Here is a 20,622-nt window from a genome sequence, read left to right as displayed (position 1 = left end):
AATGATTTGGAATATCCACTGACCATTAGCGCTGGGATTAAAGCTGCAGTTGTGAGAAACGGCCACAAGGTGGCAGCAGTTCTCCCTTACCAAATCTGGTTACTAGGGCAGCAGAGCCTCAATGGAAGTCGCGTTCTAGATTGGCATGTAGAACGGAATGTGCCAGGAGAAAGCCCCTCAAGTGTGTCTCACTACTTCTTGTTCTTGTTTTTAATTTAATCTTTTATTTTTTATAACAGCAAGTTTGAGTACAACGTTTAGCTTGTTGTAGGTGTGCAAGAGGTGGTTCTTTTACACATATACATATGTCTGTTCTTCCTGGGATCCTTTTCCCATGTACGTTATGACAGAATGTTGAGTAGTCTTCTCTTGGTACTCCGTAGGTCTTTGGTGATTATATACGTCTACTGTGTTTGTATATGTCTGTTAACCCCAATATCGTAATGAATTCAATCCTCACACCTTTCCTTTGGTGAACCATAAGTTTGTTTAATGAATCTGTGATTGCCCTTCTCCGTGGAAATATCTGCCCTGGTATCAATTTATAGGTAACACCTATAAGTGATATGATACGATATGTGTCTTTCACTTTCTGACTTACTCCAAGTCACGTGATTACCTCGAGACTCATCTACGGTGCTGCAAATGGCATTGTGTCCTTTTTTTCCTTGGCGAATATTCTGTCTTAGCGAGGTCCATTTTCTGCAATGTGATTCCCTGAGGGCTGAGGATTAGCTGCCCTGGGCAGCCTGACCCTGCCGGCAAGCCCTCCCCAGGTGTGCCTGGGTTGAGGTCAATATAAACAGCACTCCAGGCAGCAATAGCCCCTGCAGCTGTGCCTGACTCCATATTCTCTGCCCCGTCAGCAGTCTCGGGGCTGTGCTGGTGGGAGGGTGGGAGGGTCCACGGCTTTGTGGGTGGCCCGGTGTGAGTGGGGCTCTGCTGGACTTTCGGCAGGAGTTGCCAGGCTGCCACCTGTAAAGGAGAGGATGTGTCACCCATAACTTCCACTGGAATATCTCTCCGGGCTGAGGTGAGGAAGGAAAAAAAGGAGTGGGGGCCGGGACAGGAGGGGTATCTCAGGCAGGGCAATGGAAAGCTTCCAGAAGAGCGCCCGTGGCCAGGACCATCCTGGCTGACCTGCAGGCACCAAGTTGGCCTGCGTGCCGTCGCTGGTGTGGCGCCACGGCCCTCCCTCTAGGCTTTCAAGCCCTTGTACATATTCAGGTGTTTCACCTGGGAAGGGTGGGAACAGTTCAGCAGCATCTGGCCTGGGGCTCAGCTCACGTTTACTCACAGAGGCCTGGGCACGGTCTCCCAGCTTTGCAATAAGGACGCTCCTTGCGTGGGCGGGTGGGGCTGCTGGCTGTATGGGAGATGATTCCCCACCTCTGACCAATTTCAGAATTGTTTACCACTGGAGCAAGTGCCTTGGTAGTGTTTTCCTCTGTATAACTGTTAGGTTCAGTTTTTTTTTTTTTCTTTTTTGGTTCAAGTTAGATTTTATTCCTCTTTTATGTATTTATAGATATAAGCATGGAAATAATTCATTGTTATATATACATCAGTGTGAATGGAAGAACTTTTTTTCTGTTTTATTTTTACATTTTATTTTTAAAATTTTTGAAATTTAATTTTGTTTATTTTTTTATACAGTAGGTTATTATTAGTTATCTATTTTATGCATATACATGTATACAGGTCAATCCCAATCTCCCAACACATCCCACCACCACCACCCCATGGCTTCCCCCACTTTGTGTCCATACGTCTGTTCTCTACCTCTGTGTCTCCATTTCTGCCCTGCAAACCAGTTCATCTGTACCATTTTTCTAGGTTCCACATATAGGCATTAGTATACAATATTTGTTTTTCTCTTTCTGACTTACTTCACTCTGTATGACAGTCTCTAGATCCATCAACTTCTCTACAAATGACCCAGTTTCATTCCTTTTTATGGCTGAGTAATATTCCATTTTATATATGTACCACATCTTTATCCATTCGTCTGTCTGTGGGCATTTAGGTTGCTTCCATTACCTGGCTATTGTAAATAGTGCTGCAATGAACATTGTGGTGAATGTGTCTTTGTGATTTATGGTTTTCTCTGGGTATATGCCCAGAAGTGGGATTGCTGGATCCTACGGTAATTCTCTTTTTAGTTTTTTAAAGGAACCTCCATACTGTTCTCCATAGTGACTGTATCAATTTACATTCCCACCAATAGCGGAAGAGGGTTCCTTTTGTCCACACCCTCCCCAGAATTTGTTGTTTGTACATTATCTGATGATGCCGATTCTAACAGGTGTGAGGTCTTACCTCATTGTAGTTTTGATTTGCATTTCTCTAATAATTAGTGATGTTGAGCAGCTTCTCATGTGCGTCTTGGCCATCTCTGTGACTTCTTTGAAGAAACGTCTCTTTAGATCTTCTGCCCATTTTTGTATTGGGTTGTTTGTTTTATTAATATTAAGCTGCATGAGCTGTTTATATATATTGGAGATTAAACCTTTGTCCATTGATTCGTTTGTGAACGTTTTCGCCCATTCTGAGGGTTGCCTTTTTCCATTCCCGTTTTTTTAACAAAGAAAGAAAGAAAGCAAAAGAAGCAGAACACTAATGTGCGTGAAATATGCCTCTTGAAACTGTCGTTTTGAAATATGGACGTCTTTTGAATTTTTTGGTCGATATATGACCCCAGGATTTGTTTTCAGGGCAGGTGTCATTTACAGGCCTGTAATGATTTGGAATATCCACTGACCATTAGCGCTGGGATTAAAGCTGCAGTTGTGAGAAACGGCCACAAGGTGGCAGCAGTTCTCCCTTACCAAATCTGGTTACTAGGGCAGCAGAGCCTCAATGGAAGTCGCGTTCTAGATTGGCATGTAGAACGGAATGTGCCAGGAGAAAGCCCCTCAAGTGTGTCTCACGACTTCTTGTTCTTGTTTTTAATTTAATCTTTTATTTTTTATTACAGCAAGTTTGAGTACAACGTTTAGCTTGTTGTAGGTGTGCAAGAGGTGGTTCTTTTACACATATACATATGTCTGTTCTTCCTGGGATCCTTTTCCCATGTACGTTATGACAGAATGTTGAGTAGTCTTCTCTTGGTACTCCGTAGGTCTTTGGTGATTATATACGTCTACTGTGTTTGTATATGTCTGTTAACCCCAATATCGTAATGAATTCAATCCTCACACCTTTCCTTTGGTGAACCATAAGTTTCTTTAATGAATCTGTGATTGCCCTTCTCCGTGGAAATATCTGCCCTGGTATCAATTTATAGGTAACACCTATAAGTGATATGATACGATATGTGTCTTTCACTTTCTGACTTACTCCAAGTCACGTGATTACCTCGAGACTCATCTACGGTGCTGCAAATGGCATTGTGTCCTTTTTTTCCTTGGCGAATATTCTGTCTTAGCGAGGTCCATTTTCTGCAATGTGATTCCCTGAGGGCTGAGGATTAGCTGCCCTGGGCAGCCTGACCCTGCCGGCAAGCCCTCCCCAGGTGTGCCTGGGTTGAGGTCAATATAAACAGCACTCCAGGCAGCAATAGCCCCTGCAGCTGTGCCTGACTCCATATTCTCTGCCCCGTCAGCAGTCTCGGGGCTGTGCTGGTGGGAGGGTGGGAGGGTCCACGGCTTTGTGGGTGGCCCGGTGTGAGTGGGGCTCTGCTGGACTTTCGGCAGGAGTTGCCAGGCTGCCACCTGTAAAGGAGAGGATGTGTCACCCATAACTTCCACTGGAATATCTCTCCGGGCTGAGGTGAGGAAGGAAAAAAAGGAGTGGGGGCCGGGACAGGAGGGGTATCTCAGGCAGGGCAATGGAAAGCTTCCAGAAGAGCGCCCGTGGCCAGGACCATCCTGGCTGACCTGCAGGCACCAAGTTGGCCTGCGTGCCGTCGCTGGTGTGGCTCCACGGCCCTCCCTCTAGGCTTTCAAGCCCTTGTACATATTCAGGTGTTTCACCTGGGAAGGGTGGGAACAGTTCAGCAGCATCTGGCCTGGGGCTCAGCTCACCTTTACTCACAGAGGCCTGGGCACGGTCTCCCAGCTTTGCAATAAGGACGCTCCTTGCGTGGGCGGGTGGGGCTGCTGGCTGTATGGGAGATGATTCCCCACCTCTGACCAATTTCAGAATTGTTTACCACTGGAGCAAGTGCCTTGGTAGTGTTTTCCTCTGTATAACTGTTAGGTTCAGTTTTTTTTTTTTTTCTTTTTTGGTTCAAGTTAGATTTTATTCCTCTTTTATGTATTTATAGATATAAGCATGGAAATAATTCATTGTTATATATACATCAGTGTGAATGGAAGAACTTTTTTTCTGTTTTATTTTTACATTTTATTTTTAAAAATTTTGAAATTTAATTTTGTTTATTTTTTTATACAGTAGGTTATTATTAGTTATCTATTTTATGCATATACATGTATACAGGTCAATCCCAATCTCCCAACTCATCCCACCACCACCACCCCATGGCTTCCCCCACTTTGTGTCCATACGTCTGTTCTCTACCTCTGTGTCTCTATTTCTGCCCTGCAAACCAGTTCATCTGTACCATTTTTCTAGGTTCCACATATAGGCATTAGTATACAATATTTGTTTTTCTCTTTCTGACTTACTTCACTCTGTATGACAGTCTCTAGATCCATCAACTTCTCTACAAATGACCCAGTTTCATTCCTTTTATGGCTGAGTAATATTCCATTTTATATATGTACCACATCTTTATCCATTCGTCTGTCTGTGGGCATTTAGGTTGCTTCCATTACCTGGCTATTGTAAATAGTGCTGCAATGAACATTGTGGTGAATGTGTCTTTGTGATTTATGGTTTTCTCTGGGTATATGCCCAGAAGTGGGATTGCTGGATCCTATGGTAATTCTCTTTTTAGTTTTTTAAAGGAACCTCCATACTGTTCTCCATAGTGACTGTATCAATTTACATTCCCACCAATAGCGGAAGAAGGTTCTTTTGTCCACACCCTCCCCAGAATTTGTTGTTTGTACATTATCTGATGATGCCGATTCTAACAGGTGTGATGTCTTACCTCATTGTAGTTTTGATTTTCATTTCTCTGATAATTAGTGATGTTGAGCAGCTTCTCATGTGCGTCTTGGCCATCTCTGTGACTTCTTTGAAGAAACGTCTCTTTAGATCTTCTGCCCATTTTTGTATTGGGTTGTTTGTTTTATTAATATTAAGCTGCATGAGCTGTTTATATATATTGGAGATTAAACCTTTGTCCATTGATTCGTTTGTGAACGTTTTCGCCCATTCTGAGGGTTGCCTTTTTCCATTCCCGTTTTTTTAACAAAGAAAGAAAGAAAGCAAAAGAAGCAGAACACTAATGTGCGTGAAATATGCCTCTTGAAACTGTCGTTTTGAAATATGGACGTCTTTTGAATTTTTTGGTCGATATATGACCCCAGGATTTGTTTTCAGGGCAGGTGTCATTTACAGGCCTGTAATGATTTGGAATATCCACTGACCATTAGCGCTGGGATTAAAGCTGCAGTTGTGAGAAACGGCCACAAGGTGGCAGCAGTTCTCCCTTACCAAATCTGGTTACTAGGGCAGCAGAGCCTCAATGGAAGTCGCGTTCTAGATTGGCATGTAGAACGGAATGTGCCAGGAGAAAGCCCCTCAAGTGTGTCTCACGATTTCTTGTTCTTGTTTTTAATTTAATCTTTTATTTTTTATTACAGCAAGTTTGAGTACAACGTTTAGCTTGTTGTAGGTGTGCAAGAGGTGGTTCTTTTACACATATACATATGTCTGTTCTTCCTGGGATCCTTTTCCCATGTACGTTATGACAGAATGTTGAGTAGTCTTCTCTTGGTACTCCGTAGGTCTTTGGTGATTATATACGTCTACTGTGTTTGTATATGTCTGTTAACCCCAATATCGTAATGAATTCAATCCTCACACCTTTCCTTTGGTGAACCATAAGTTTCTTTAATGAATCTGTGATTGCCCTTCTCCGTGGAAATATCTGCCCTGGTATCAATTTATAGGTAACACCTATAAGTGATATGATACGATATGTGTCTTTCACTTTCTGACTTACTCCAAGTCACGTGATTACCTCGAGACTCATCTACGGTGCTGCAAATGGCATTGTGTCCTTTTTTTCCTTGGCGAATATTCTGTCTTAGCGAGGTCCATTTTCTGCAATGTGATTCCCTGAGGGCTGAGGATTAGCTGCCCTGGGCAGCCTGACCCTGCCGGCAAGCCCTCCCCAGGTGTGCCTGGGTTGAGGTCAATATAAACAGCACTCCAGGCAGCAATAGCCCCTGCAGCTGTGCCTGACTCCATATTCTCTGCCCCATCAGCAGTCTCGGGGCTGTGCTGGTGGGAGGGTGGGAGGGTCCACGGCTTTGTGGGTGGCCCGGTGTGAGTGGGGCTCTGCTGGACTTTCGGCAGGAGTTGCCAGGCTGCCACCTGTAAAGGAGAGGATGTGTCACCCATAACTTCCACTGGAATATCTCTCCGGGCTGAGGTGAGGAAGGAAAAAAAGGAGTGGGGGCCGGGACAGGAGGGGTATCTCAGGCAGGGCAATGGAAAGCTTCCAGAAGAGCGCCCGTGGCCAGGACCATCCTGGCTGACCTGCAGGCACCAAGTTGGCCTTGGTGCCGTCGCTGGTGTGGCTCCACGGCCCTCCCTCTAGGCTTTCAAGCCCTTGTACATATTCAGGTGTTTCACCTGGGAAGGGTGGGAACAGTTCAGCAGCATCTGGCCTGGGGCTCAGCTCACCTTTACTCACAGAGGCCTGGGCACGGTCTTCCAGCTTTGCAATAAGGACGCTCCTTCCGTGGGCGGGTGGGGCTGCTGGCTGTATGGGAGATGATTCCCCACCTCTGACCAATTTCAGAATTGTTTACCACTGGAGCAAGTGCCTTGGTTGTGTTTTCCTCTGTATAACTGTTAGGTTCAGTTTTTTTTTTTTCTTTTTTGGTTCAAGTTAGATTTTTTTCCTCTTTTATGTATTTATAGATATAAGCATGGAAATAATTCATTGTTATATATACATCAGTGTGAATGGAAGAACTTTTTTTCTGTTTTATTTTTACATTTTATTTTTAAAAATTTTGAAATTTAATTTTGTTTATTTTTTTATACAGTAGGTTATTATTAGTTATCTATTTTATGCATATACATGTATACAGGTCAATCCCAATTTCCCAACTCATCCCACCACCACCACCCCATGGCTTCCCCCACTTTGTGTCCATACGTCTGTTCTCTACCTCTGTGTCTCTATTTCTGCCCTGCAAACCAGTTCATCTGTACCATTTTTCTAGGTTCCACATATAGGCATTAGTATACAATATTTGTTTTTCTCTTTCTGACTTACTTCACTCTGTATGACAGTCTCTAGATCCATCAACTTCTCTACAAATGACCCAGTTTCATTCCTTTTTATGGCTGAGTAATATTCCATTTTATATATGTACCACATCTTTATCCATTCGTCTGTCTGTGGGCATTTAGGTTGCTTCCATTACCTGGCTATTGTAAATAGTGCTGCAATGAACATTGTGGTGAATGTGTCTTTGTGATTTATGGTTTTCTCTGGGTATATGCCCAGAAGTGGGATTGCTGGATCCTATGGTAATTCTCTTTTTAGTTTTTTAAAGGAACCTCCATACTGTTCTCCATAGTGACTGTATCAATTTACATTCCCACCAATAGCGGAAGAGGGTTCCTTTTGTCCACACCCTCCCCAGAATTTGTTGTTTGTACATTATCTGATGATGCCGATTCTAACAGGTGTGAGGTCTTACCTCATTGTAGTTTTGATTTGCATTTCTCTGATAATTAGTGATGTTGAGCAGCTTCTCATGTGCGTCTTGGCCATCTCTGTGACTTCTTTGAAGAAACGTCTCTTTAGATCTTCTGCCCATTTTTGTATTGGGTTGTTTGTTTTATTAATATTAAGCTGCATGAGCTGTTTATATATATTGGAGATTAAACCTTTGTCCATTGATTCGTTTGTGAACGTTTTCGCCCATTCTGAGGGTTGCCTTTTTCCATTCCCGTTTTTTTAACAAAGAAAGAAAGCAAGCAAAAGAAGCAGAACACTAATGTGCGTGAAATATGCCTCTTGAAACTGTCGTTTTGAAATATGGACGTCTTTTGAATTTTTTGGTCGATATATGACCCCAGGATTTGTTTTCAGGGCAGGTGTCATTTACAGGCCTGTAATGATTTGGAATATCCACTGACCATTAGCGCTGGGATTAAAGCTGCAGTTGTGAGAAACGGCCACAAGGTGGCAGCAGTTCTCCCTTACCAAATCTGGTTACTAGGGCAGCAGAGCCTCAATGGAAGTCGCGTTCTAGATTGGCATGTAGAACGGAATGTGCCAGGAGAAAGCCCCTCAAGTGTGTCTCACGACTTCTTGTTCTTGTTTTTAATTTAATCTTTTATTTTTTATTACAGCAAGTTTGAGTACAACGTTTAGCTTGTTGTAGGTGTGCAAGAGGTGGTTCTTTTACACATATACATATGTCTGTTCTTCCTGGGATCCTTTTCCCATGTACGTTATGACAGAATGTTGAGTAGTCTTCTCTTGGTACTCCGTAGGTCTTTGGTGATTATATACGTCTACTGTGTTTGTATATGTCTGTTAACCCCAATATCGTAATGAATTCAATCCTCACACCTTTCCTTTGGTGAACCATAAGTTTCTTTAATGAATCTGTGATTGCCCTTCTCCGTGGAAATATCTGCCCTGGTATCAATTTATAGGTAACACCTATAAGTGATATGATACGATATGTGTCTTTCACTTTCTGACTTACTCCAAGTCACGTGATTACCTCGAGACTCATCTACGGTGCTGCAAATGGCATTGTGTCCTTTTTTTCCTTGGCGAATATTCTGTCTTAGCGAGGTCCATTTTCTGCAATGTGATTCCCTGAGGGCTGAGGATTAGCTGCCCTGGGCAGCCTGACCCTGCCGGCAAGCCCTCCCCAGGTGTGCCTGGGTTGAGGTCAATATAAACAGCACTCCAGGCAGCAATAGCCCCTGCAGCTGTGCCTGACTCCATATTCTCTGCCCCGTCAGCAGTCTCGGGGCTGTGCTGGTGGGAGGGTGGGAGGGTCCACGGCTTTGTGGGTGGCCCGGTGTGAGTGGGGCTCTGCTGGACTTTCGGCAGGAGTTGCCAGGCTGCCACCTGTAAAGGAGAGGATGTGTCACCCATAACTTCCACTGGAATATCTCTCCGGGCTGAGGTGAGGAAGGAAAAAAAGGAGTGGGGGCCGGGACAGGAGGGGTATCTCAGGCAGGGCAATGGAAAGCTTCCAGAAGAGCGCCCGTGGCCAGGACCATCCTGGCTGACCTGCAGGCACCAAGTTGGCCTGCGTGCCGTCGCTGGTGTGGCTCCACGGCCCTCCCTCTAGGCTTTCAAGCCCTTGTACATATTCAGGTGTTTCACCTGGGAAGGGTGGGAACAGTTCAGCAGCATCTGGCCTGGGGCTCAGCTCACGTTTACTCACAGAGGCCTGGGCACGGTCTCCCAGCTTTGCAATAAGGACGCTCCTTGCGTGGGCGGGTGGGGCTGCTGGCTGTATGGGAGATGATTCCCCACCTCTGACCAATTTCAGAATTGTTTACGACTGGAGCAAGTGCCTTGGTAGTGTTTTCCTCTGTATAACTGTTAGGTTCAGTTTTTTTTTTTTTCTTTTTTGGTTCAAGTTAGATTTTATTCCTCTTTTATGTATTTATAGATATAAGCATGGAAATAATTCATTGTTATATATACATCAGTGTGAATGGAAGAACTTTTTTTCTGTTTTATTTTTACATTTTATTTTTAAAATTTTTGAAATTTAATTTTGTTTATTTTTTTATACAGTAGGTTATTATTAGTTATCTATTTTATGCATATACATGTATACAGGTCAATCCCAATCTCCCAACAAATCTCACCACCACCACCCCATGGCTTCCCCCACTTTGTGTCCATACGTCTGTTCTCTACCTCTGTGTCTCCATTTCTGCCCTGCAAACCAGTTCATCTGTACCATTTTTCTAGGTTCCACATATAGGCATTAGTATACAATATTTGTTTTTCTCTTTCTGACTTACTTCACTCTGTATGACAGTCTCTAGATCCATCAACTTCTCTACAAATGACCCAGTTTCATTCCTTTTTATGGCTGAGTAATATTCCATTTTATATATGTACCACATCTTTATCCATTCGTCTGTCTGTGGGCATTTAGGTTGCTTCCATTACCTGGCTATTGTAAATAGTGCTGCAATGAACATTGTGGTGAATGTGTCTTTGTGATTTATGGTTTTCTCTGGGTATATGCCCAGAAGTGGGATTGCTGGATCCTACGGTAATTCTCTTTTTAGTTTTTTAAAGGAACCTCCATACTGTTCTCCATAGTGACTGTATCAATTTACATTCCCACCAATAGCGGAAGAGGGTTCCTTTTGTCCACACCCTCCCCAGAATTTGTTGTTTGTACATTATCTGATGATGCCGATTCTAACAGGTGTGAGGTCTTACCTCATTGTAGTTTTGATTTGCATTTCTCTAATAATTAGTGATGTTGAGCAGCTTCTCATGTGCGTCTTGGCCATCTCTGTGTCTTCTTTGAAGAAACGTCTCTTTAGATCTTCTGCCCATTTTTGTATTGGGTTGTTTGTTTTATTAATATTAAGCTGCATGAGCTGTTTATATATATTGGAGATTAAACCTTTGTCCATTGATTCGTTTGTGAACGTTTTCGCCCATTCTGAGGGTTGCCTTTTTCCATTCCCGTTTTTTTAACAAAGAAAGAAAGAAAGCAAAAGAAGCAGAACACTAATGTGCGTGAAATATGCCTCTTGAAACTGTCGTTTTGAAATATGGACGTCTTTTGAATTTTTTGGTCGATATATGACCCCAGGATTTGTTTTCAGGGCAGGTGTCATTTACAGGCCTGTAATGATTTGGAATATCCACTGACCATTAGCGCTGGGATTAAAGCTGCAGTTGTGAGAAACGGCCACAAGGTGGCAGCAGTTCTCCCTTACCAAATCTGGTTACTAGGGCAGCAGAGCCTCAATGGAAGTCGCGTTCTAGATTGGCATGTAGAACGGAATGTGCCAGGAGAAAGCCCCTCAAGTGTGTCTCACGACTTCTTGTTCTTGTTTTTAATTTAATCTTTTATTTTTTATTACAGCAAGTTTGAGTACAACGTTTAGCTTGTTGTAGGTGTGCAAGAGGTGGTTCTTTTACACATATACATATGTCTGTTCTTCCTGGGATCCTTTTCCCATGTACGTTATGACAGAATGTTGAGTAGTCTTCTCTTGGTACTCCGTAGGTCTTTGGTGATTATATACGTCTACTGTGTTTGTATATGTCTGTTAACCCCAATATCGTAATGAATTCAATCCTCACACCTTTCCTTTGGTGAACCATAAGTTTCTTTAATGAATCTGTGATTGCCCTTCTCCGTGGAAATATCTGCCCTGGTATCAATTTATAGGTAACACCTATAAGTGATATGATACGATATGTGTCTTTCACTTTCTGACTTACTCCAAGTCACGTGATTACCTCGAGACTCATCTACGGTGCTGCAAATGGCATTGTGTCCTTTTTTTCCTTGGCGAATATTCTGTCTTAGCGAGGTCCATTTTCTGCAATGTGATTCCCTGAGGGCTGAGGATTAGCTGCCCTGGGCAGCCTGACCCTGCCGGCAAGCCCTCCCCAGGTGTGCCTGGGTTGAGGTCAATATAAACAGCACTCCAGGCAGCAATAGCCCCTGCAGCTGTGCCTGACTCCATATTCTCTGCCCCGTCAGCAGTCTCGGGGCTGTGCTGGTGGGAGGGTGGGAGGGTCCACGGCTTTGTGGGTGGCCCGGTGTGAGTGGGGCTCTGCTGGACTTTCGGCAGGAGTTGCCAGGCTGCCACCTGTAAAGGAGAGGATGTGTCACCCATAACTTCCACTGGAATATCTCTCCGGGCTGAGGTGAGGAAGGAAAAAAAGGAGTGGGGGCCGGGACAGGAGGGGTATCTCAGGCAGGGCAATGGAAAGCTTCCAGAAGAGCGCCCGTGGCCAGGACCATCCTGGCTGACCTGCAGGCACCAAGTTGGCCTGCGTGCCGTCGCTGGTGTGGCTCCACGGCCCTCCCTCTAGGCTTTCAAGCCCTTGTACATATTCAGGTGTTTCACCTGGGAAGGGTGGGAACAGTTCAGCAGCATCTGGCCTGGGGCTCAGCTCACCTTTACTCACAGAGGCCTGGGCACGGTCTCCCAGCTTTGCAATAAGGACGCTCCTTGCGTGGGCGGGTGGGGCTGCTGGCTGTATGGGAGATGATTCCCCACCTCTGACCAATTTCAGAATTGTTTACCACTGGAGCAAGTGCCTTGGTAGTGTTTTCCTCTGTATAACTGTTAGGTTCAGTTTTTTTTTTTTTTCTTTTTTGGTTCAAGTTAGATTTTATTCCTCTTTTATGTATTTATAGATATAAGCATGGAAATAATTCATTGTTATATATACATCAGTGTGAATGGAAGAACTTTTTTTCTGTTTTATTTTTACATTTTATTTTTAAAAATTTTGAAATTTAATTTTGTTTATTTTTTTATACAGTAGGTTATTATTAGTTATCTATTTTATGCATATACATGTATACAGGTCAATCCCAATCTCCCAACTCATCCCACCACCACCACCCCATGGCTTCCCCCACTTTGTGTCCATACGTCTGTTCTCTACCTCTGTGTCTCTATTTCTGCCCTGCAAACCAGTTCATCTGTACCATTTTTCTAGGTTCCACATATAGGCATTAGTATACAATATTTGTTTTTCTCTTTCTGACTTACTTCACTCTGTATGACAGTCTCTAGATCCATCAACTTCTCTACAAATGACCCAGTTTCATTCCTTTTATGGCTGAGTAATATTCCATTTTATATATGTACCACATCTTTATCCATTCGTCTGTCTGTGGGCATTTAGGTTGCTTCCATTACCTGGCTATTGTAAATAGTGCTGCAATGAACATTGTGGTGAATGTGTCTTTGTGATTTATGGTTTTCTCTGGGTATATGCCCAGAAGTGGGATTGCTGGATCCTATGGTAATTCTCTTTTTAGTTTTTTAAAGGAACCTCCATACTGTTCTCCATAGTGACTGTATCAATTTACATTCCCACCAATAGCGGAAGAAGGTTCTTTTGTCCACACCCTCCCCAGAATTTGTTGTTTGTACATTATCTGATGATGCCGATTCTAACAGGTGTGATGTCTTACCTCATTGTAGTTTTGATTTTCATTTCTCTGATAATTAGTGATGTTGAGCAGCTTCTCATGTGCGTCTTGGCCATCTCTGTGACTTCTTTGAAGAAACGTCTCTTTAGATCTTCTGCCCATTTTTGTATTGGGTTGTTTGTTTTATTAATATTAAGCTGCATGAGCTGTTTATATATATTGGAGATTAAACCTTTGTCCATTGATTCGTTTGTGAACGTTTTCGCCCATTCTGAGGGTTGCCTTTTTCCATTCCCGTTTTTTTAACAAAGAAAGAAAGAAAGCAAAAGAAGCAGAACACTAATGTGCGTGAAATATGCCTCTTGAAACTGTCGTTTTGAAATATGGACGTCTTTTGAATTTTTTGGTCGATATATGACCCCAGGATTTGTTTTCAGGGCAGGTGTCATTTACAGGCCTGTAATGATTTGGAATATCCACTGACCATTAGCGCTGGGATTAAAGCTGCAGTTGTGAGAAACGGCCACAAGGTGGCAGCAGTTCTCCCTTACCAAATCTGGTTACTAGGGCAGCAGAGCCTCAATGGAAGTCGCGTTCTAGATTGGCATGTAGAACGGAATGTGCCAGGAGAAAGCCCCTCAAGTGTGTCTCACGATTTCTTGTTCTTGTTTTTAATTTAATCTTTTATTTTTTATTACAGCAAGTTTGAGTACAACGTTTAGCTTGTTGTAGGTGTGCAAGAGGTGGTTCTTTTACACATATACATATGTCTGTTCTTCCTGGGATCCTTTTCCCATGTACGTTATGACAGAATGTTGAGTAGTCTTCTCTTGGTACTCCGTAGGTCTTTGGTGATTATATACGTCTACTGTGTTTGTATATGTCTGTTAACCCCAATATCGTAATGAATTCAATCCTCACACCTTTCCTTTGGTGAACCATAAGTTTCTTTAATGAATCTGTGATTGCCCTTCTCCGTGGAAATATCTGCCCTGGTATCAATTTATAGGTAACACCTATAAGTGATATGATACGATATGTGTCTTTCACTTTCTGACTTACTCCAAGTCACGTGATTACCTCGAGACTCATCTACGGTGCTGCAAATGGCATTGTGTCCTTTTTTTCCTTGGCGAATATTCTGTCTTAGCGAGGTCCATTTTCTGCAATGTGATTCCCTGAGGGCTGAGGATTAGCTGCCCTGGGCAGCCTGACCCTGCCGGCAAGCCCTCCCCAGGTGTGCCTGGGTTGAGGTCAATATAAACAGCACTCCAGGCAGCAATAGCCCCTGCAGCTGTGCCTGACTCCATATTCTCTGCCCCATCAGCAGTCTCGGGGCTGTGCTGGTGGGAGGGTGGGAGGGTCCACGGCTTTGTGGGTGGCCCGGTGTGAGTGGGGCTCTGCTGGACTTTCGGCAGGAGTTGCCAGGCTGCCACCTGTAAAGGAGAGGATGTGTCACCCATAACTTCCACTGGAATATCTCTCCGGGCTGAGGTGAGGAAGGAAAAAAAGGAGTGGGGGCCGGGACAGGAGGGGTATCTCAGGCAGGGCAATGGAAAGCTTCCAGAAGAGCGCCCGTGGCCAGGACCATCCTGGCTGACCTGCAGGCACCAAGTTGGCCTTGGTGCCGTCGCTGGTGTGGCTCCACGGCCCTCCCTCTAGGCTTTCAAGCCCTTGTACATATTCAGGTGTTTCACCTGGGAAGGGTGGGAACAGTTCAGCAGCATCTGGCCTGGGGCTCAGCTCACCTTTACTCACAGAGGCCTGGGCACGGTCTTCCAGCTTTGCAATAAGGACGCTCCTTCCGTGGGCGGGTGGGGCTGCTGGCTGTATGGGAGATGATTCCCCACCTCTGACCAATTTCAGAATTGTTTACCACTGGAGCAAGTGCCTTGGTTGTGTTTTCCTCTGTATAACTGTTAGGTTCAGTTTTTTTTTTTTCTTTTTTGGTTCAAGTTAGATTTTTTTCCTCTTTTATGTATTTATAGATATAAGCATGGAAATAATTCATTGTTATATATACATCAGTGTGAATGGAAGAACTTTTTTTCTGTTTTATTTTTACATTTTATTTTTAAAAATTTTGAAATTTAATTTTGTTTATTTTTTTATACAGTAGGTTATTATTAGTTATCTATTTTATGCATATACATGTATACAGGTCAATCCCAATTTCCCAACTCATCCCACCACCACCACCCCATGGCTTCCCCCACTTTGTGTCCATACGTCTGTTCTCTACCTCTGTGTCTCTATTTCTGCCCTGCAAACCAGTTCATCTGTACCATTTTTCTAGGTTCCACATATAGGCATTAGTATACAATATTTGTTTTTCTCTTTCTGACTTACTTCACTCTGTATGACAGTCTCTAGATCCATCAACTTCTCTACAAATGACCCAGTTTCATTCCTTTTTATGGCTGAGTAATATTCCATTTTATATATGTACCACATCTTTATCCATTCGTCTGTCTGTGGGCATTTAGGTTGCTTCCATTACCTGGCTATTGTAAATAGTGCTGCAATGAACATTGTGGTGAATGTGTCTTTGTGATTTATGGTTTTCTCTGGGTATATGCCCAGAAGTGGGATTGCTGGATCCTATGGTAATTCTCTTTTTAGTTTTTTAAAGGAACCTCCATACTGTTCTCCATAGTGACTGTATCAATTTACATTCCCACCAATAGCGGAAGAGGGTTCCTTTTGTCCACACCCTCCCCAGAATTTGTTGTTTGTACATTATCTGATGATGCCGATTCTAACAGGTGTGAGGTCTTACCTCATTGTAGTTTTGATTTGCATTTCTCTGATAATTAGTGATGTTGAGCAGCTTCTCATGTGCGTCTTGGCCATCTCTGTGACTTCTTTGAAGAAACGTCTCTTTAGATCTTCTGCCCATTTTTGTATTGGGTTGTTTGTTTTATTAATATTAAGCTGCATGAGCTGTTTATATATATTGGAGATTAAACCTTTGTCCATTGATTCGTTTGTGAACGTTTTCGCCCATTCTGAGGGTTGCCTTTTTCCATTCCCGTTTTTTTAACAAAGAAAGAAAGCAAGCAAAAGAAGCAGAACACTAATGTGCGTGAAATATGCCTCTTGAAACTGTCGTTTTGAAATATGGACGTCTTTTGAATTTTTTGGTCGATATATGACCCCAGGATTTGTTTTCAGGGCAGGTGTCATTTACAGGCCTGTAATGATTTGGAATATCCACTGACCATTAGCGCTGGGATTAAAGCTGCAGTTGTGAGAAACGGCCACAAGGTGGCAGCAGTTCTCCCTTACCAAATCTGGTTACTAGGGCAGCAGAGCCTCAAAGGAAGTCGCGTTCTAGATTGGCATGTAGAACGGAATGTGCCAGGAGAAAGCCCCTCAAGTGTGTCTCACGACTTCTTGTTCTTGTTTTTAATTTAATCTTTTATTTTTTATTACAGCAAGTTTGAGTACAACGTTTAGCTTGTTGTAGGTGTGCAAGAGGTGGTTCTTTTACACATATACATATGTCTGTTCTTCCTGGGATCCTTTTCCCATGTACGTTATGACAGAATGTTGAGTAGTCTTCTCTTGGTACTCCGTAGGTCTTTGGTGATTATATACGTCTACTGTGTTTGTATATGTCTGTTAACCCCAATATCGTAATGAATTCAATCCTCACACCTTTCCTTTGGTGAACCATAAGTTTCTTTAATGAATCTGTGATTGCCCTTCTCCGTGGAAATATCTGCCCTGGTATCAATTTATAGGTAACACCTATAAGTGATATGATACGATATGTGTCTTTCACTTTCTGACTTACTCCAAGTCACGTGATTACCTCGAGACTCATCTACGGTGCTGCAAATGGCATTGTGTCCTTTTTTTCCTTGGCGAATATTCTGTCTTAGCGAGGTCCATTTTCTGCAATGTGATTCCCTGAGGGCTGAGGATTAGCTGCCCTGGGCAGCCTGACCCTGCCGGCAAGCCCTCCCCAGGTGTGCCTGGGTTGAGGTCAATATAAACAGCACTCCAGGCAGCAATAGCCCCTGCAGCTGTGCCTGACTCCATATTCTCTGCCCCGTCAGCAGTCTCGGGGCTGTGCTGGTGGGAGGGTGGGAGGGTCCACGGCTTTGTGGGTGGCCCGGTGTGAGTGGGGCTCTGCTGGACTTTCGGCAGGAGTTGCCAGGCTGCCACCTGTAAGGGAGAGGATGTGTCACCCATAACTTCCACTGGAATATCTCTCCGGGCTGAGGTGAGGAAGGAAAAAAAGGAGTGGGGGCCGGGACAGGAGGGGTATCTCAGGCAGGGCAATGGAAAGCTTCCAGAAGAGCGCCCGTGGCCAGGACCATCCTGGCTGACCTGCAGGCACCAAGTTGGCCTGCGTGCCGTCGCTGGTGTGGCTCCACGGCCCTCCCTCTAGGCTTTCAAGCCCTTGTACATATTCAGGTGTTTCACCTGGGAAGGGTGGGAACAGTTCAGCAGCATCTGGCCTGGGGCTCAGCTCACCTTTACTCACAGAGGCCTGGGCACGGTCTCCCAGCTTTGCAATAAGGACGCTCCTTGCGTGGGCGGGTGGGGCTGCTGGCTGTATGGGAGATGATTCCCCACCTCTGACCAATTTCAGAATTGTTTACCACTGGAGCAAGTGCCTTGGTAGTGTTTTCCTCTGTATAACTGTTAGGTTCAGGTTTTTTTTTTTTCTTTTTTGGTTCAAGTTAGATTTTATTCCTCTTTTATGTATTTATAGATATAAGCATGGAAATAATTCATTGTTATATATACATCAGTGTGAATGGAAGAACTTTTTTTCTGTTTTATTTTTACATTTTATTTTTAAAAATTTTGAAATTTAATTTTGTTTATTATTTTATACAGTAGGTTATTATTAGTTATCTATTTTATGCATATACATGTATACAGGTCAATCCCAATCTCCCAACTCATCCCACCACCACCACCCCATGGCTTCCCCCACTTTGTGTCCATACGTCTGTTCTCTACCTCTGTGTCTCTATTTCTGCCCTGCAAACCAGTTCATCTGTACCATTTTTCTAGGTTCCACATATAGGCATTAGTATACAATATTTGTTTTTCTCTTTCTGACTTACTTCACTCTGTATGACAGTCTCTAGATCCATCAACTTCGCTACAAATGACCCAGTTTCATTCCTTTTTATGGCTGAGTAATATTCCATTTTATATATGTACCACATCTTTATCCATTCGTCTGTCTGTGGGCATTTAGGTTGCTTCCATTACCTGGCTATTGTAAATAGTGCTGCAATGAACATTGTGGTGAATGTGTCTTTGTGATTTATGGTTTTCTCTGGGTATATGCCCAGAAGTGGGATTGCTGGATCCTATGGTAATTCTCTTTTTAGTTTTTAAAGGAACCTCCATACTGTTCTCCATAGTGACTGTATCAATTTACATTCCCACCAATAGCGGAAGACGGTTCCTTTTGTCCACACCCTCCCCAGAATTTGTTGTTTGTACATTATCTGATGATGCCGATTCTAACAGGTGTGAGGTCTTACCTCATTGTAGTTTTGATTTGCATTTCTCTGATAATTAGTGATGTTGAGCAGCTTCTCATGTGCGTCTTGGCCATCTCTGTGACTTCTTTGAAGAAACGTCTCTTTAGATCTTCTGCCCATTTTTGTATTGGGTTGTTTGTTTTATTAATATTAAGCTGCATGAGCTGTTTATATATATTGGAGATTAAACCTTTGTCCATTGATTCGTTTGTGAACGTTTTCGCCCATTCTGAGGGTTGCCTTTTTCCATTCCCGTTTTTTTAACAAAGAAAGAAAGAAAGCAAAAGAAGCAGAACACTAATGTGCGTGAAATATGCCTCTTGAAACTGTCGTTTTGAAATATGGACGTCTTTTGAATTTTTTGGTCGATATATGACCCCAGGATTTGTTTTCAGGGCAGGTGTCATTTACAGGCCTGTAATGATTTGGAATATCCACTGACCATTAGCGCTGGGATTAAAGCTGCAGTTGTGAGAAACGGCCACAAGGTGGCAGCAGTTCTCCCTTACCAAATCTGGTTACTAGGGCAGCAGAGCCTCAATGGAAGTCGCGTTCTAGATTGGCATGTAGAACGGAATGTGCCAGGAGAAAGCCCCTCAAGTGTGTCTCACGACTTCTTGTTCTTGTTTTTAATTTAATCTTTTATTTTTTATTACAGCAAGTTTGAGTACAACGTTTAGCTTGTTGTAGGTGTGCAAGAGGTGGTTCTTTTACACATATACATATGTCTGTTCTTCCTGGGATCCTTTTCCCATGTACGTTATGACAGAATGTTGAGTAGTCTTCTCTTGGTACTCCGTAGGTCTTTGGTGATTATATACGTCTACTGTGTTTGTATATGTCTGTTAACCCCAATATCGTAATGAATTCAATCCTCACACCTTTCCTTTGGTGAACCATAAGTTTCTTTAATGAATCTGTGATTGCCCTTCTCCGTGGAAATATCTGCCCTGGTATCAATTTATAGGTAACACCTATAAGTGATATGATACGATATGTGTCTTTCACTTTCTGACTTACTCCAAGTCACGTGATTACCTCGAGACTCATCTACGGTGCTGCAAATGGCATTGTGTCCTTTTTTTCCTTGGCGAATATTCTGTCTTAGCGAGGTCCATTTTCTGCAATGTGATTCCCTGAGGGCTGAGGATTAGCTGCCCTGGGCAGCCTGACCCTGCCGGCAAGCCCTCCCCAGGTGTGCCTGGGTTGAGGTCAATATAAACAGCACTCCAGGCAGCAATAGCCCCTGCAGCTGTGCCTGACTCCATATTCTCTGCCCCGTCAGCAGTCTCGGGGCTGTGCTGGTGGGAGGGTGGGAGGGTCCACGGCTTTGTGGGTGGCCCGGTGTGAGTGGGGCTCTGCTGGACTTTCGGCAGGAGTTGCCAGGCTGCCACCTGTAAAGGAGAGGATGTGTCACCCATAACTTCCACTGGAATATCTCTCCGGGCTGAGGTGAGGAAGGAAAAAAAGGAGTGGGGGCCGGGACAGGAGGGGTATCTCAGGCAGGGCAATGGAAAGCTTCCAGAAGAGCGCCCGTGGCCAGGACCATCCTGGCTGACCTGCAGGCACCAAGTTGGCCTGGGTGCCGTCGCTGGTGTGGCTCCACGGCCCTCCCTCTAGGCTTTCAAGCCCTTGTACATATTCAGGTGTTTCACCTGGGAAGGGTGGGAACAGTTCAGCAGCATCTGGCCTGGGGCTCAGCTCACCTTTACTCACAGAGGCCTGGGCACGGTCTTCCAGCTTTGCAATAAGGACGCTCCTTCCGTGGGCGGGTGGGGCTGCTGGCTGTATGGGAGATGATTCCCCACCTCTGACCAATTTCAGAATTGTTTACCACTGGAGCAAGTGCCTTGGTTGTGTTTTCCTCTGTATAACTGTTA

The sequence above is a fragment of the Mesoplodon bidens genome, assembly GCF_964165515.1.
Source record: "Mesoplodon bidens genome assembly, contig: HAP1_SCAFFOLD_97, whole genome shotgun sequence".
Taxonomy (NCBI): Eukaryota; Metazoa; Chordata; class Mammalia; order Artiodactyla; family Ziphiidae; genus Mesoplodon; species Mesoplodon bidens.
This window is presented reverse-complemented; position numbering follows the sequence as displayed.